Source organism: Myxine glutinosa, chromosome 2, assembly GCF_964187855.1.
Source record: "Myxine glutinosa chromosome 2, kmMyxGlut1.1, whole genome shotgun sequence".
Lineage (NCBI taxonomy): Eukaryota > Metazoa > Chordata > Myxini > Myxiniformes > Myxinidae > Myxine > Myxine glutinosa.
The window spans coordinates 60,175,377-60,193,837 of record NC_136262.1 but is presented as its reverse complement, the minus strand read 5'-3'; the positions used below and the strand labels follow the sequence as shown (position 1 = coordinate 60,193,837).

Genomic DNA, 18,461 nt, shown 5'->3' with positions numbered 1-18,461 from the left:
TGGTATAGCCACCATCCCTCTACATCACTATTGCCATTACTACTACCAAATGTCCATTCACTATTCTCGAGCCTCTTCGGTGCGTCAATGCATTTTTACTGCTCGGCTTTGCGAAGCCGCGCGATGCAGACGGGTGGCTTGTCTCCTGCAGGTTGGGTCCGTCCGGCATTCGGATTCAGGGGAGGAGGTTTTGTCGGGCCAAGGCTCCAGGCACCATCTCGGCGCAACGCTTTGCGCTCCCAAGCGCAATGGCCCAGCCTTCCCCGGCCGGAGCACCGCCACCGCAAGGGGGCGCCGCTCCGAACCCTCCTACCTCCCCTCGAACCAGGCCGGGCGCCTTGCCTGGCAAAACGCGGCACCGACCATGCAGGGCGGGGCCCGGCCCGGATCGTGCACGGTGCTCCTTGCAAGAGCGACGCGGCAACGATCCCCGCCGGCCCCCGCAGCACACAAAGAACACCGCGCCCGAGAGCTCACGTCGGCTACCCGTCAGCCTAACCGATGCTCCACTCGCATGCTCACACCACGCGTTCCTTTCTTCACTCACAAAACGCGGCGCTCCAACGCCTCTCGTACATCCCATACACTCCGTCAATTCTGCCACCGCACTCTCTCTTGCACACCACCCAGGCACACTCACACACTCCGTTACACACCTCTCTCACGCACCTTCTTGTGCACACTCTCCCGTTACATACTCGGTACCACTCACGGGTGCACACTCTGTTGCACAGCCACTCAGCGCACACCTACCCATGGGTGTGCACTCTTTTGCACACCCAATAACGTGCTCTGGTGTGCTCCCCCGCACACTCGCCACAACCAACTCAGGTGTGCATTCTTGCACACGCTCTTCATCTATATCCATCTCAAACTCTGTGTCACTCTCACTCTCACTCCCATACTCTGTTACACACTCACTCTCTGGCGCGCACCTTTCCCTCACACGCGCGTCATTTCCACTCACAAAGTGCACCACGGACCTTCTACGAGTGCCCGGGTGACGTCTGGATCCCAAGCGCGTGAAAAATCCTCTCGCGCCAAATCTTTTCACGCCATATACAATCCTACTCACCTTGGCGCTTCCTCTTCTTCGTTCCACCACCTGCAAACTTTTCATTTGGTTATGCAGCACGACATCACGATGTGAATACAGACTTTGAGCATACTCCATTTCTTCCCCCCGCGAGTGCTTTTCTAAGTCCGCTGTCTCTCCAATTTCCACTATTGCTTTGATTTTAAATCTTTTTCCTTGTTAAGCTCGACGACCGCTGGCGCTAATAAAATAAAATCTTTTAATTCGGCGGTCGTCGGCTTCTCTATACCCTGGGTCGCGATTTCTATACCCGTCCACGTAACTATGCCTTGCTCAGGCTCGCTTTCCCCGCGCTTCTCAAGCCGCGTTACCTCGTCGCGTACCCCCGCAACGTTTCCGCCCGATCTGCGGTCTCTGTTCCTCCCCATCTGTTTTATCTCATACGTGGCTTTGTCCCTCGCTAACCCCTCATTTACTTCCCGGGCTTGGCCATTTATATCCTCCAATTGGTCCCCTAATTTGTTTTCTAATCCTCCCAATTTGCTGTCTAATCCATCAAAAATTTGCTGTCTAACCCCCCCAATTTGACTTGTAACCCCCCCAATTTGACTTCCCAATTGCTCCCCCATTCTATTTTCCATTCCCTCACTATTGGCCCTCATTTCTCCCATCTCCTTACTCAATCCCCCCATTTTCCTATCTAATCCCTCAATTTGGTTTCCCATATTACTTAACCTGTCTTTCAATCCCATTTGTATGGTTGCCTGCAGCTGCGCCATGAGGGCCTGCATGTCCATCCCTCCCACTTGCGCCGCGGGCGCGGCCCTCGTCACCATGTGTGAGGCGCTGCCATTTTGTGCGCCTGCAATCCCCACTACCGCACCTTCATCACTTTCCTCCTCCATCTCTCCCACTTCTTCCCTGGGGTCCTGGGTTGATTCTAACCCTTCCTCTTCCTCCTCATTTACCCCCACCAGCATCCGATCGCCTTGGTTATCCATGGCACGATTCAAATTTAGATGTTACTGAAATTTCGGCCCCTTGAAATTTTCACCAAATTTTTCCACAATCTAAAAAAATTTGGTTTGGGTCCAAATCCCACTCCTGACACCAATTGTTACGGATCTCAAACGTCGGCCTTCTCCCCTTACCAAGAGGGAGTTAATCCCCTTGTCTGTGACTGACCGACGTGATCCTGAAGTTACCCGGTTCCTTCCGGTCGGTATTAGTTGGGGTTTCTGGTCAATTTGGTCTTGTTACCTAATTACCAACACTGACTGTGAAGAGAGGAGATAACCTCCCACCCGAGCCGCAGCATTAGTGGATACGCCGAGCGAAGCGAGCCGCGACTCGGGCCGTTAACAATGACTCTAAACCCGATTCTAGCGGTTCCTAATCGTGCCACGTTTACCCAATGAGAGAAAGGACAGATGTGATCGGATGGAGAGGAAACCAGAAGGTAGGAAGAACAAAGATGGGTTTATTACAAATATACAGAAAGAAGAGGAAACGAAAGAATGTACAAGAGAGGAAGAGGAAGAAGCAGAACACAGGCAGCCTTAAAAACAGTCTTACTCTAATACCACAGGACAAACATACACACTCACACGGGGATTGTAGTTGGTAGATGGAAGGTCCGGCAACGTGGTCCAGGCTCCAGTCGACTCCGGTCCAGCGGGTGAAACCCGGCAGGCAGCTCCGCGCGTAGTTGGACACGAGTGGACAGTTTATACAACCGGGGAAGCTGGTGTCCTTCGTACGTAATATTTGCACGTTTGTGCTACACGCCCCCTCCCCAAAGTCCTCTTAATCAGCGCCAGCGAGTGAGTCCTTAACAAGCGCTGCCGTATCTCTCCAACAAGCGTGCCTCCGACAAGTCCTCCAAGTTCTTTGAAAATGCGCTCTCTCCCATCCGAGTCCTTTCACAAAGGTGCGCTCCGTATCAGTCACGTTACAACCAGCGCTCTCATCAAAAGTCCGTCAAAGGGCTTTGCGCTCGCCTTTTTATAACGCTCCGCGCGATCACTGCACTCTCCACAAAGCCACGCCTGCCAGCGATGTTCCTTCAGCCCTGGTTGGCTGGTGGGGGCTTACCGGCCACACCTTTGATGACTGGATGACGTGGCCACACCTTCTTCTCGGCGTTCTGCCCCCTTTCTCGGGCCTAACCGCATGGCTTATGGCGGCGTTTGAGCGAGCTTCAGCGCAAGGCAGCGAACGCTGCTAACAAAGGCGCGTAATGGCGTTGCTTGGAGAGGGAGGTCGCAAAATGGACGAAATGAAATGGGCCTACTTCTTATTTGATTGACGCAACGCAGATTCAACTATTGGAAACACGGCCTTATCTAAAACACATATTAATGAAATAACTGAAGTCCTATGGTGGCGTACGTGTTGCTTGTGGACTAACTAGGGGTGCTACCTTTAACCTTTTAATGATGTGGTCTTTGGGGTATTTAAGGGTCTTTTGGGTAATTTGGGGTCCACTGAGTCATCAGGGTATTTAAAGGTCTTTGGGGTCTTTTGAATTGTTTGAGTATTTGGGGTCTTTAAAGGTGTTTGAGGTATTTGAGGCATTTGGGGTCTTTGTGGTGTTTTTGGTCTTTAAGGGTATAGGGGTCTTTTCCGTCTTGGTGGGTCTTTGGGGAATTTGGGGTTTTCAGGGTTTTTTGGGTTTTTGTGAGCTTTTCAGTCTTCTGGGTCTTTTTGGTCTTCAGGGTTTTATGGGTCTTCGGGGTCTTTGGGATATTTTGGGTCTTCGGGATCGTTAAGTGTCTTCAGTGTATTTAAGGGTCTTTTGGGGTTTTTAAGGGTATTGAAATCTTTTCAACCTTTTTGGGCTTCAGGGTCTTTGGGGTCTTTTGTGGTATTTTGTGTATTTAAGGGTATTGGGGTATTTTGGATCCCCTGGGTCGTTTGGGTCTCGGGGTCATTTGGATCTTTTGACTACTTGGGGTATTTTGTGTCTTCTCAGTCCTTGGGCATTTTGGGTCCTCAGAGTCTTTTAGGTCTTTTAACCGGGGGACAAACCGGTGGACTTTTAACCGGTTCAAAGATTGTCCATTAAAACCCCACTCAAATATTGCCAATTAAAGCCCCACAAAAAAACCCCACTCCCTCCTAAAGTGCTACTCCACTCCCTCCTTATGAAGGGGGACAGACACACAAATACACAAATACACATTGTGTTTCATATGGTAGATAAATAAATAAATAAATAAAGATATATATGTATATGTATTGTTGCGGATCTCCCGAAGCCCGTCGACGTACAGAGGGGGGGGGGGGGGGGGTTAAGCCCCTTTTCCTCCTTGGGTCTTCATGTCCACGAGGCCGAATCGCCACTTCCGCAGCGAGCGTGGAAAAGGGTATCGGGTCGATGCCGCACGTACCTTTGGTACCCATGCTGCCACGAAAACGGGGACCGGACCTCGCATGAGCCACGCTAATCGAGTACGCCCGAGCGGTGTGCGAATCACGTGACCCATGCCGTTACCTTTTATTGAACCCGATTCGAGCGGTTCTATTCGTACGATGCTAAGCCAATTGTGAAAGGACGGGAACGATCAAATAAGAGGAAGAACATGGTTTATTATTTATGTACAATGATCCGAAGAGACACAGAGCAGGCACTTAAGCAATCTTAACTTATCCCCAGACAAAGGGCCCACTCACTCACGCGGCGAAAAAGGAGGAAGGACAGTTCGCACGCCAAACGCGCCTCACTCCGGGACAGCTCGCCCGGCGTGGCCCTCTGGTGGTCACGGCACGTATGCAGGAAGCCCAGGTCGGAGGATCGTTGGCGGAGGTGGCTCCATGATGGATCGTTTCCACAAGCGCGATTAATACAGCCGCAGAGCGCAGGGCACAGGGCACGGGGAATGTTCGTGTACAGCGGGGCTATAACAAGCAACTCAATTCACTCGTTCTGCTGCGGTTCTGACGATCTCACAGGGGCTCCGACTCAACTTGTCTCTGACTCCCGCTGATTCCCCACTCAACTCAACTGACGCAGGGGGCCCGGGGCAGGGTTTTATGGCTCCGCCCCGCCTTACCCGAATGTTCCGGCCTCCTCCCGTCGCTTTGGTGAGCCACTCCCCTCGAGCTCTGATTGGCGGCTCGTTGCTTACCGGCCACTCCCCCTGCAGCTCCTCCCTTCGGCCTTGCCAGACTTGTTCAGGCCTAGCACTGTATTCCAGACTAATCGAGGCCTACTCACTGGCCTGCTCAACGCAAAACTAACACAGGAAAGGAGACTACGCTTACACTTACTAAGAAATAACTAAACTACAGCGAGGCTACATGTTGTGGTGCGACTACCTACGAGGGGGTCATTCTTTATTCTCAAAACCGCAACACTATATATATACAGTCACGTGAAAAAGTAAGTACACCCCATGTAAAGTTTTGACTTTTTCAACATATTTCAACATACAGCTATTTGATCTTCATTTCAACAATATTGATAGATAAAGGTGATATAATATAACAAGTATCATGAAACATTTACATTTTGTATTCCATTGTATAATTTAAATAAACATATATGCAAATTTCGCATGTGGAAAAAGTAAGTACCTTTTATAAGTAAGTACCTTTGTACCTTTGTACACTTTGTACCTTTGTAAAGTAAGTACCTTTGTAAGTAAGTACCTTACATATATATTGTCATGTGGCTGGCTCTCAGTTAATACCGAGAGTACGCCACGGATGGAAACGAGCGTTAATGAAGACGTTATCCAATTGATGGTGAATGATATGCGATAAGGAAGAAGAATACCGACTTACCTGGACGGCCTTGATGAGGTCTTCACCCTTCGGAAAGAAACTCAAACCGAGGCGGATTTTATGTACAAAAATAAACACGGCTTTATTTCCGGACCCCGAGAACAAGAACGCAATGATAAAGCTAAACCCCCTAGTGAGCGCTCCTGCACACAGACTTGCACACTGACGAGGGAATATATACAAAAATGAATCGTTGTGTTTTGTGTTTGCTGTGGCTTATCTCTGTCTGCAGTGTGTCAGGGATCATCAAGCTCTGAGCGCAGTCGTCCGACGTGGCTCCGGGGTTGGCGGGAAGTAGGCCTCGATGCACCCACGTTGGCGCGCTGCTAGGCCCGCATACGCTGCAGAGCGGCAGGCCTCGCGTCCCCGCGCGATCGCTCGTGAAGTCCCGTCCGTGAATGCAGGGAAGGAGGATCGTCCACGCTCCAACATCTCTCCAACGTCCATCGTCGCCAAACAAGCAAGGGTCCAGGGTCAGAGAGCAATGGCGGAGGGCAAGAAGAGAAGAGAGAAACCGAGAGCAGAAGGGGGTCCAGCGCAGGAAGGCAGTCCAAAACGAGAAGAACCAGAACAAGAAGGGGCAAAATGCCGGCTTGCGAGTCATTTTATCACCCGTCTCGTGACGTCACCGGTCCTCTGTACCAATCCCCGCCCGCCAACATCACAGGCTCGACCCTCCACCAATGGCCGCGTCACTTCTCTCTCATGCCATTTGTTCATGGCCAATCGGTTCGTCGCTTCCTTCCACCTTCCTTCCACCAATCCGCGGGTCGCTTCTTGCCCCTGCCTGCTGGTTGGTCAACTCCCGCCCGATGGAGTCCTTCTGACCGTGGCTCTCGGCCTGCCTGCACGATGTGTGCTTTGTGGTGATGTCACTGGTAGTATCCCATCGGCAGTGCTCCCAACTGGCTTCCGGTGGGTTTTATGATTATTGTGGCAGAGGGGAGATTTAAGTAGTGTTTGTGTGGTGCAACTAATGGGCCTAACTAATGTCTATGGTGCGTTGCCATACGGGACAAAGGAATGATCACAGAGGGAACGATGTACAAAGAAGTAGTTAACATAATCCCTATAACGACTTAACATGCCCCATTCCTCGTAATGGGGACGAAGATACACTTAATCCGACATACGGGCGAGACAGGTCCGCTACTTATTTACATCAAGATGGTTCTTGCTACCCACGATCATCGGAGCACCGACCTATGCAGATCTACCTGGATCTATATACGACTACCCCAAAATTCATAACAATATCTATGGTGATCCAGCAACCCTGGGCACATTCGCCGACTGTGAGCCTTGGAATGTCCATACCCGAGGGTGTGATTTCCTAGTCGCCTGGAGGGCGCCTTTGGATTTCCCAGTCGCCTGGAGGGCGCCTTTGCACAGCTTTGGCAGCAGGACTGTAACTGCCAACCCAACGGGATTCTGGTCTCGATTGGACATCGATCTGACGATCGCTGGAGCGGATCAACTTTGGCTTGAAGCCGGGAATAAGAGACATTGGGAATGTTCTTGGTTCACTCACTTGGAGCACAGTGAGGTATATGTTACAAAACTGATGGTACCATCATAGGACATATATTGATTGTACTTTTGATTACTATTATTGTTGTACTGTTATTCTTGTGTGATCTTAATACAATATTTGTTTGTGTGTAACAATTGGTGTGGCTTCTCCATTGATCTTTGACATACAGAATAACACATTTTTCTGCCGTGACTCCTCTCGGGGCTCGGAGGTACACCGTGACCAGGGGTCGGGGAGGAGCACGTAACAATATATACAGTGCATATCAAAAAAAAGGTAGTCCGAATTCAAGGGGTTAATATGCAAAGGTTATTTAGTTTGACAATTTACATGTGGTTTCCCAATTTTGAGGAGATCCTCAGCTTTCCATTGATGCCTTTCATGCATCATTGCTGTCACACATGACTGAGTACAATCATGTTCATTGAAAATGACAAGTTCAAATCGCATTTTTACAAGTTTGGCTAATCGGTGCAAGACAGTTTTAAATGGACGCATTACTTGTCGACTGCCAAGTTGATTATGTAAAATTGTTAGGCTGGTCTGGTAATCGTCGTTTGCATCATCCTTTGTTTAAGATGGGTATTTAAGATGGGCCTACAGTGTATGGGTTTAGAGACAGTCTGAGTCATTCAAAAGATGGTTCAACTTACGACTGAACAGCGGACCTTCGTGGTTACAACCTTTCACCAAATTGGAAGTTTGCAGCGAACTTGTGATGCGTTCAGGGAACGTTTCCCAGAACGGGAGCCTCCAGCAGCCAAAACAATCTGGGCGAATGTTAGAAAATACCAAGAGCATGGCACTAGCCTCAACCGTAACAAGGAGAATTCTGGTAGGAGGCGCACTGGGCGATCGGAAATGAACATTGCAGCAGTAAGGCAGCAATTTTTGGAGCATCCTAGGGATACCAGCGCAAGATGAAATGGGACGGGATTGCCTTCGGCAACATTCAACCGAATCACAAAACTGGACCTCCACCAACATCCATATCGGATTCACATCCGGCATCAACTTACGCCAGGGGATTTTGCCAGGAGGCTGGTGCTTGCCAGATGGTTGACAGCACGTTGCGAAGCAGATGTCAATTTCCTGCGGTATCTCGTTATCGGCTACGAAGCTGCTTTCGCCATGGACGGCAAGGTCAATACCCATAATGTTCTTGCACCGACAGGACAACCCCCGGAATTTAATTTTGACACCAACATGAATCGACAAAAGTGGACTGTTTGGTTGAGACTTTGTGGAAGTGGTCAGGTGATCGGACCATTTTTCTTTCAAAGGAATGTCAATGGTAACAGGTATCTGCAGATGATCAATGATGAAGTTTTACCGCAGCTGGATGAGAACTTTGAGCGACAGGTTCGTGGTGTCTTCAGATATCTCTGGTGGGCCCACGACGGCGCCCCAGCACATCGTCTTATCGCTGTCCGAGATCGACTGAGGGAACTCTTTGGAGACCGAGTCATCGCCCTCAACCATGCAGTTGAATGGCCGCCAAGATCACCTGAGCTCACACCATGTGATTATTTCCTTTGGGGACATTTAAAGAACAAGGTGTTCGTAACTCCTCCCCATGATCTTGACGAATTGCAGGGCCGTATTCGACATGAAGTCGATGCTTTGCCCAATGGCCCGACTATGGTGAGACGAGCAGTTCAGGGCATGCTCTGCCGCTGTGAGCTTTGTGTTGAAAGGGGAGGTGGACATGTTGAAGGTGTGTGTGCATAAAGGCCAATCATTCCTGAGAAAAGTTCACATCTGACGTTCATTTTGCACCAATTATCCTGACTTGCATCGATTAGCCAAACTTGTAAAAATGCGATTTGAACTTGTCATTTTCAATGAACATGTACTCGGTCATGTGTGACAGCAATGATGCATGGAAGGTATCAATGGAAAGCTGAGGATCTCCTCTTAATTAGTAAACCATATGTAAATTGTCAAACTAAATAACCTTTTCATATTAACCCCTTGAATTCGGATTACCTTTTTTTTGATACGCACTGTATATATATATATATATATATATATATATATATATATATATATATATATATATATATATATATATATATATATGTATATATATATATATATATATATATATATATATATATATATATATATATATATATATATGGCTCTAGCCTAATGGCCAATAGTTTTGACTCCATCTGCATACTTATGCGAAAGCCATATTACCCAGCGCTCGCGAAGCGAAAGGCAGGGTTAAGCATTCGGGTCCGTATGTGATGTGTCTGCGTATGTGTCTGCATTTAAAAAATCATTTTCTCGGAAACCGTTGGTCCGATTGGCACGAGATTTTACCATAGGAGCGCCTCCGCCTGTAGAATCTTTTAATTCATAATTATTACGTCATAGGTCACGTGGCATGGACGCCATCTTGGAAAAACGTTTCACCTTTATATCTCCCAAACCGCTCAATGGAAAAAATTGAAACATGGCTCATTGTCAAGTATTCCCCATGGGGAATAAGATATGTTGAAGATGATGTCATCGGTGCCTTCATTATGACGTCATAATTCGACAAGTGCAACGATTCATCTGATTCGTATGAAAAAAAAAATTCCTCTGCACCCGTTAGTCCGATGGACACAAAATTTTCAGAATATTAGCGGCTACCCCTGTATAATTTTTTAATGCTAATTATGACGTCGTAGGTCACGTGGCACAGGCTCCATCTTGGAACAATCGAAAAATGTTGCACCTCTATATCTCCCAAACTGCTCCATTGAAAAAATTGAAACATGGCTCATTGTCAAGTACTCCCCTTGGGGAATAAGATATGTTGATTATGATTTCATTGGTTCCATAATTATGAAGTCATAATTCGACAGGGACAACGCTTAGTCTGATCAGTTTGAAATGTATTGAGCATGATCAATGCAACAATTATATTAGAAAATTATAAATTTATGATGTCATCGCTCACATGGTCTGGCAGGTCCGGCATTGGATCAAATTTTTTTTTTTAAACATTCAAAAACAGAAGAGTTGGCTCGCCCCAAGTTGAATGTGCAGGGTAAGTATTCTATGAATACCATATAGTTTTGCTTAAGGTTCGCACTGCCTAAAATTCCCTAAATGGACCTGCCATTGCCTTCTTTATGTCATCCGCCCACCTTCTTATTCGTTGGACCGTGGGAGTAATTGTAATGCATGAATGATAACTTCACCTGTTGAGACATCTCTGGCTCAGATTCAGACAGCAACACTACCTGTGACGTTTCCTACTCTGGAAGTTAATCACCTCCCCAAGCTGGAGAAGCATCTACATCTTGAGATTCAGCTCTCGAGGCGACGATCGCGCAGCAACGGGCTCGCCACTAGCACGTGGGTGAACTCTGAGCACGTGCGCCCAGCTGGCGCAGGGCATGCTGGGAATGCGGAGTGCAAATTTGTGGCAAACCTGCAAGGCCGAGGCTGCAACCGACGAGTTTAACTCTTCACTGGCCCTTCAGCGTTTACTGACGAATATTACACTAATCTCAAATTCAAACAGGGAAACGGGGTCTCCTTGCACACGTCGTGCTGGATAAGACGTCCTGTTTGCGGATAGTTCCGCCCTGAGGGAGCAATCTCCTGGTGTGAAGAATCATAATTCCGATCACGAATATCGAACCACGGTCCACTTTGTACAGTCTCAGGAGACCCTAGTCAGTCAATTTCATTCGTCTTTTGACAAGTATGGACATCAGGGCTCCCCTGAAAACGCAGGCCATCTTTGGGGGGGCGGGGAGGGGGTGGGGGGGGGGGGGGGGGGGAGGAGGAGGAGGGGTGTGTCGGCGGCGGAGAGGGGTATGATTGCCTGCAGGTCACAATTTTAACCCGATCTTCAGGAAACTTCATCAAATGGCAGAATTGGTCATAAGCAAGAAGCCTATTGATTTTGAGGTCAAAAGGTCGACATAAGCCAAATATCAACAACATAGGTCAGATTTCTAAAATCCTCAATTTTCATCCGATTGACTTGAAATTTGAACAGGATTTGCATATCTGGACACTAAGTTCAACCACCAAGTATGTTTGAGGTCAACATAGGCCAATAGGTCAACATAGGCCAGATTTCTAAAATCCTAATTTTTCATCCGATTGACTTGAAATTTGAAGAAGATTTGCATATCAGGTCACTGAATTCAACCCTCCAATTATTTTTGAGGTCAACATAAGCCAAAGGTCAACAATTTAGGTGGGATTTATACAATCCTCACATTCCTCCAATTGACTTGAAATTTGAACAGGACTTGGTCACTGAATATCTGGTCACTGAATTCAACCACCAAGTATTTTTGAGGTCAACATAGGCCAAAAGGTCAACATAGGCCAAGTTTCTAAAATCCTCAATTTTCATCAAATTAACTTAAAATTTGAAGAGGATTTGATTATCTGGTCACTGAATTCAACCACCAAGTATTTTTAAGGTCAACATAGGCCAAAAGGTCAACTTAGGCCAGATCTCTAAAATCCTCATTTTTCATCCGATTGACTTAAAATTTGAAGAGAACTTGATTACCAGGTCACTGAATTCAACCACCCATTATTTTTGAGGTCATCATGGCCAACAACTTATTTTAGGGATTTCGCAAGTATCGTGCTATGCACGACATATTTGTTGTTGTTTTTTTTTGTTTGTCTATGAACAGTATATTTCAAAAAGTTGTGGATGGATTCGGACGAAATCTGCTGGACAGGTTGGGTGTGTGACAAGAACAAGCCGATTCGATTTTGGTGAAGATCTGAATCCAGATCCGGCATATCAGTGGATACAAAACGTAAACTGTTCAGCCAGGCGGAGGTATGCTCTCTACCTAGTGCTGTTCTAGTTTAACTATGTAATGGACTGTTGTGTAGTCATGGATCCCATAAGGAAGTTGTCCATGGTTTTTTGAATGGGAATTAAAGGATTTTAGGGACTGAAGTTGAAGGTGGTGAATTTATAGAAATATTGGAAGTAGACGAGGTAAGGGTGGAGGTAACTCGAGGGTATTTGTAGGAGGAATTGCGATTCTGAAATAGCGTGGAGATTTGTGCATGATGTGAGGCGAGGAGGAGACGGTAAGGAAAGAAAAATAAGCGAGACAGTTTAGGCTGAAGAGGGGAAGGTTATGGAGGGAGGTGCAGGAGGAGGAGTGGAGCGAAGAGGAAGAGCGGATAGATCTGCGCTCCGGGCGGGGCAAGGGATGCGGGCGGAGGGAGCTCGTCGGCCGGACGGGCACAGGGGCCGGGGCGGCCGGCTCGCCGCGCTGCGGGGAGGGATTTGCGCCGGGGACAGCCAGGGACACCGGTAAGAACGGTCGCCGAGTTCTAAGAACGCGGGGATGCTGGAATGGCGGGGAAAATGGTGGATCGGCGTCTCGGAGAAAGACGGGGGAGGTGTAGTAGGCTACGTAGAGGGATGAATGTCAGAGCCGGGAAGGTGTCGCCCAAGGTCGTTCGAAGCCGTTGTATACCTGCACGGCTTTACAATGTCCTTCCATCTGCGCCCTTGAGACGCGAGAGGTGTCCGTGCCAGCGATCCGCCGAATGCGCTAAAACCGGGAGCACCATCGCCCGGAGCCGCAGTGTGAACCGTGATGCTGGACCGCGGGACGAGGACGGGAAAAATGATCTTAATGACGCATTAGCATGGGCAAGCCGTTCCGCGACGGTCCGCTTAGCGTATGCGGCGCATCCGCACGTTGGCACTGCTCACGGCACGGTCCGTAGTGGAATCATGCAGCACCGAGCTGTGAGCTCTCGGCACGGTTCCTGAAAAAGCATTTTATGTAGCAAATGGAAATATGAGGAGGATGGGCCATGGAAAAGAGGAATGCTGTAACGTTTGTGTTCTCGAGCAGGTGAGGCCATCCAGCAACCCGACCACGGTGGATACTATACTAAGGTAGCGACAACAGGTGTTGTTGAGGAGCATCATTGGGCCAATATGCTTTCTTACCTGAATACGATTAAGCCAATCAAATTTTGTTATTTTGTTCTGGGCAAGGTGTTGAGGGAGGGTTAATAGTGATTTGGTAACCAATTCGAGTATTAAGGATTATGTGAGAAGGTAACGAGGTAGTCGGACAAAGGATATATAGGTAGTGATTTGATTAGGTGTATTCACTGAGAGGGTTGTGCATGACTTTAGGTTGTGATGAAGGAATCATTAGAAAGGTAGATTATCCCTCCTTGGGATTCCTGGGAAAGGATTGGTGCTGAATGAATGAAAGAATGAAATAAGGATAAATACGAGAGGAGTGAACGAAAAGGGTGAACGATGTATTTTAATAATTAAGAGCTGTGATGGAGGATATGATTGAGTGACGCGTGGAACGATCAAGGAGTGAATGATTTAAGAGATTCTCGATCAATAGACGAGGTGTTCTTGAGTCATAAATGAGGTAGAGGGTGGGAGAGGATGGTCTCGAGGTATGCACACTCACCTCTAAACTGTATAGCCTGGGTTCGAATCCCGACGCAGCTATAAACCGCTCTGCATAAGGCATGGTACATGGTGATGGTGATGATGAGGTGCAAGAGCATTACATGAATGAGGTATGGCCATGTGCATGCATTTTCAGCTCCAGCATCGTTTCCAAAGGCAAGTGAGGGATCCGTGTGCCAGCTGGCGGAGTTCCGAGCCTTGGCGAGCCACTGCTCCTTCCCGGTGGCTCATTTGTATTTCCAAAAGTGAAGCCATACATCACGAAGAGTCCACAAAGCACTACCTCAACTTCCCTCGATAAATGTCCATCCATTTTTGATGGTCCCTTTCAACCTCTTTCTGAAAATACCTCCTCGGTAGTACTGGGGACCTCCACTCAAAAGGAGCACGTCTTAATGGTCACGTATTGGTTTTTGCACAAGTTTGCATCAACACAAGACTTTGGCAGATGTTTCAAACTTGATCATTTTAGACTTTTTCCAATACAAACTCCAATCCCATGGAAATATTGGGGGAAAAAAGGAGTTGCAGGGAAGAGGGACTTGGAAGTTGAATGGGCAAGGGGGAGAATGGAAGTAATGGAAGGGCGAGGTGGACACCTGGAGGGAACAGGCTGGAAAAAGCTCCAACATAACAAGAAGGGGATGAAAAAGAGGAATTGGGAAACCGGGGATGAAACCGCAAAATGCCAAAAAAAACCCCAGAAAGGATGATGGAGGGAGAGACGAGAAAACAATAACCTGGAAAGGAAGGGGTGGACCTTGGGGAGGGTTAATGTAGCTCGAAAATATAATGAGTATGGACGGGGGATTACCGGAGGTGGTGGTGAAGAGCTATGTTGAAGTATTGGATGGAAGAATGAGATTGAACAGACTTAGGAAGTTGGTTCCATAGGTGAGAGAAAAGAGAAACAAATGAGCTGAGGTGAGCAGTGAGCCTGGATTCTGGGAGTTCTCCAGTGGTTGGTGACTGGCAGACCGTATGATGATGTGAGTTGGCGCTTTCAACGAATCTCTTCCCTTCGTCGACGTGCTCACCAAGCATCGTGTGATGGCTGGATAGTCCAATGTGGGACCCTCAGCGTCTACCGCAAACATCACAGGTATAGACTGGTCCTTGCAGGAATGGATGTTGGCAGGTTTTCCTTTCTTGCCTCCGCTGTCTCTCGATAGTAAGTCTCCCACATTCAAAGTGGTCCAGGCCTTTGCCGCAAATGTTACACCGAGTAGCATGGACCATATACAGGCCTGTTACTGGCAGACAGGTCTGTTCCTGGTAGACCGTATGCAGCTTGGAAAAAACAGGCCCCAGACTGGGATAGTCTACTGGGATAGTTGGTGGTAGGCAGTTTGGGAAAGGATAGAGGGTGTAAGACCAAGAAGATCTTGGAAACATGACTACCTGTGGCAAATGTATGACACAATGGGCATCACCACCAAGCTTGATGCCCACCATGTCTGTCTTCCCTAACTGAGCTCTCAGGTCTCCACTGGTCCTGGCAATCCCAAAGCTAAGGCGAAATTACCGCTATGGCCGTTTGTTTGGGATAGTTGTTAGCCTTGCCCATTCCTGAAGGGACGGGAGAAGCTGTTGTAATGGTTCCGTGTGTCTGAGTCCACATGAAGATCTACATTAATATAGCGTTGCACTTTGTCAAAGGGTTCTCCATTACAAATGCCCCCAAGGCTGCTCTGTCCTGTTGGGTCGGCTGTTTTTGTGCTGATGCTTTGGTGAACTTGTCGACCAAACTCCTCCTGGTAGTCCTGTTGAGAGGCTGCTCTGCAGTCCAAAAAGCAGGCCGAGGCCCATTCTAAACTGGTAGGGTGTCTTCTATATGGTTACCCACTGCCAAATAAATAAAAAATTTAATAAGAGTCATCGTGGAGGGGCAGACCAGGTCTTGTGGTCTTTTGAAGCTCCTCTTCCCCCTCACTTCTCCCCAGACCAGGAAGACATTATTTAAGATCCGAGTGCACATGGTCTGTGGTCGCCTCTGACTGAAGCAACTTTGTTTCTGCGGACCGTGGAATTGTTGGACTTCCTGGGCTTCTTTGTCTCTTTTGACAAAACCTCGAGTTGCTTGAGTTCTTGCAATTCCTGCTGTACAGTTCTCACTATTTTCTTGTCGATATGGATTCTTCCAACTACAAACTGTTTTTTTATGGTGAAAAACAATTTATTATGTATTAGACCTAGAAACTTGTTTCAAGGGTTAAGTCTTCAGCATCATGATATTTAATTCCGATGCAAACCTGAATGTCTCCCTGCCTCACAGGCGCTCTCTCGTGCCAGTATGGTATTTTACCCTATTATTAGTCCTCCACCCGGAGGGGATTTAGGGTTTCCTCTCCGTCTGTCTGTCCGTCCGTCCGTCCGTTCCACCTGTGGTTTTTCAGACTTTCTCTCCTTAAACTTTAACATATTCAACTGAAACTTGGTGCATGGCTTCATTATGATAAGTTACAGAAGAAGTTTGAGTTTCGGGCTGTTTCACCATTTTTTCACGAAGTTATGCCCATTTTGCTTGGAACAAGAACATTCATTGGGACAAGTAGGGGAAATATAATGCAAAGCAATTCTCCCTCTTGTTTACTTTAACCCCCCTTTCTAGGCAGATTTTTTTTTAAAGTCCAATTAAATTTCGGGTAACTTGAATCACGAGTTCGATTCGCAGGTTTAACGACTGCCATTTAAAGATTTGAGTCCAGAGCACTATCGAGAATTCAGCCTCTAGTCTCGAGTGAAGTCGCCAGTCGTAGGAAAAATATTGAGTCAAGTATGAGGAGAAATAGTATCTGAGTCGAATACTACAGACCCAGTAGGCATATCCAAAGCATTCCCATCTGAGCATACAGTCGTGGCCAAAAATATTGGCACCCTTGCACTTCTTTCAAAAAATGCACCATTTCTTCCAGAAAATTGTTGAAATTAAAAAATATTTTGGTATCCACATTTGCATTTCTTTGGTTTGCAGTGGAACAAAACAGAAAGAGCTGAAAACATTACTAAACCTTAGCTTATTCCACACAGAAATCCTAAAATCGCCCGGACAATATTATTGGCACCTTTTGGAAGTTGTTAGAAATAATTAGATTTCAAGCAGGTGATTCTCCTTTTCTTTGGAATTGAACTCACCCATGGTGAGTTGCAGGTGCCTGCAAAATAAAAATCACTCATTCAAGCAGTTTGAATGAAGAAAATGACTCATTCTGCTGTTTTGTGTCACTGTGTGTACCGCAAAGAGCATGGAGAAAAGAAAGAAACCAGAGAATTGTCTGAGGAGGTCAGACACAAGATTCTAGCCAAGCATGGACAATCTCAAGGCTACAGGTCCATCTCCAGAGACTTTGATGTTCCTGTGTCCACGGTACGCAATGTTAACGGGAAGTTTAAGTCCCGTGCCACTGCAGACAACCTCCCTGGACGTGGTAGCAAGAGAAAGATTTGTCGAAGATTGCAGCGAAGGATTGTTCGAATAGTGGAGAAAGCACAAATGGTGCACAAAAAGCACAACAATCAACTGCCAACCAGATTCAAGGTCTGACCTTCAGACACAAGGTCAACGTCAACTCAATGAAAGGGGTTTTTATGCTCGGATACCCAGGACTGAGAGAGAGACAAAAGAAAGCCCAACTGGATTTTCCAAAACACACCTGAACAAGCCAAAATCCTTCTGGGAGAATGTCCTGTGAACAGATGAGACCAAATTAGGGCTTTTTGGTAAAGCACATCATCTCTGTTTACAGAAAACAAAATGAAGCCTTCAAATATTATAACACCTTCCCTACAGTTAAACATGGAGGAGGTTCAGTGATGTTTTGGGGTTGCTGTGCTGTGTCTGGCACTGGGTGCCTTGCATGTGTGCATGGTATCATAAAATCAGGAGATTACCAAGGCATTTTGGAGCGCAATGTTCAACCCAGTGTCAGAAAGCTGAGTCTCCATCGAAGATCATGGGTCTTGCAGCAGGACAATGACCCCAAACACTTCAAAAAGCACCCAGGAATGGATCAAGACAAAACGCTGGACTATTCTGAAGTGGCCAGTAATGAGTCCAGATCTAAATCCGATTGAACACCTGTGGGGAGATCTGAAAACAGCAGTTGGGAGAAGGCACGCTTCAGATCTGGGAGAACTGGAGCAGTTTGCACAAGAAGAATCGGCCAAACTGCAAGTAGAGAGATGTAGGAAGCTCATTCATGGCCATAGGAAGCGCTTGACTGCAGTTGTTTTGTCCAAAGTCCGTGCTGCCAAATATTAAGTCTATGGGGTCAATAATTTTATTGATGCCATTTCTCTTTATTTTCTGATTTAAAAGGGTATATTAAGTTCTAAATCAAAATCAATCGTTCTGTAATATTAACAGTGAAATAAAGAATTGTGGAGACCAAATACTTTTGTCAATTTAAACTTATTTTACAGAAAATTGTGAGTTATTTGAAAAAACTGCAAGGGTGTCAATATTTTTGGCCACGACTGTATAGCTCATGGAGGCATGAGGTATGAACATAGGTTTAAATCTTGTGTATTGTTGATTTGTCCATTTTCGACTAATATCCTTGTAATTCCTGCAAAGGTACAATGATGAGTCCCGATGTACTTTTCCATGTCAGAGAACATGAGCTTGATATTCCATAAGAATAACGCAAAGCAAG

At 46.9% G+C, this 18,461-nt stretch overlaps 1 protein-coding gene across 7 annotated transcripts in view; it reads left to right on the top strand.

Moving 5' to 3' along the window:
• The window catches only part of LOC137421761 (DNA (cytosine-5)-methyltransferase 3A), a 240,098-nt gene that overhangs the window by 37,827 nt on the left and 183,810 nt on the right, over positions 1–18,461 (top strand). For 3 of the 7 annotated variants that reach the window (XR_013622675.1, XM_068108130.2, XM_068108129.2), the window contains exon 1: positions 12,568–12,666. The exons of 2 other annotated variants lie outside the window; for them this stretch is intronic. The gene's annotated coding sequence lies outside the window, so the exon portion shown is untranslated. Of the gene's footprint in view, positions 1–12,567; positions 12,667–18,461 lie in introns of those variants that run through there. 2 more of the 7 variants (XM_068108126.2, XM_068108123.2) reach the window with 2 other exon arrangements.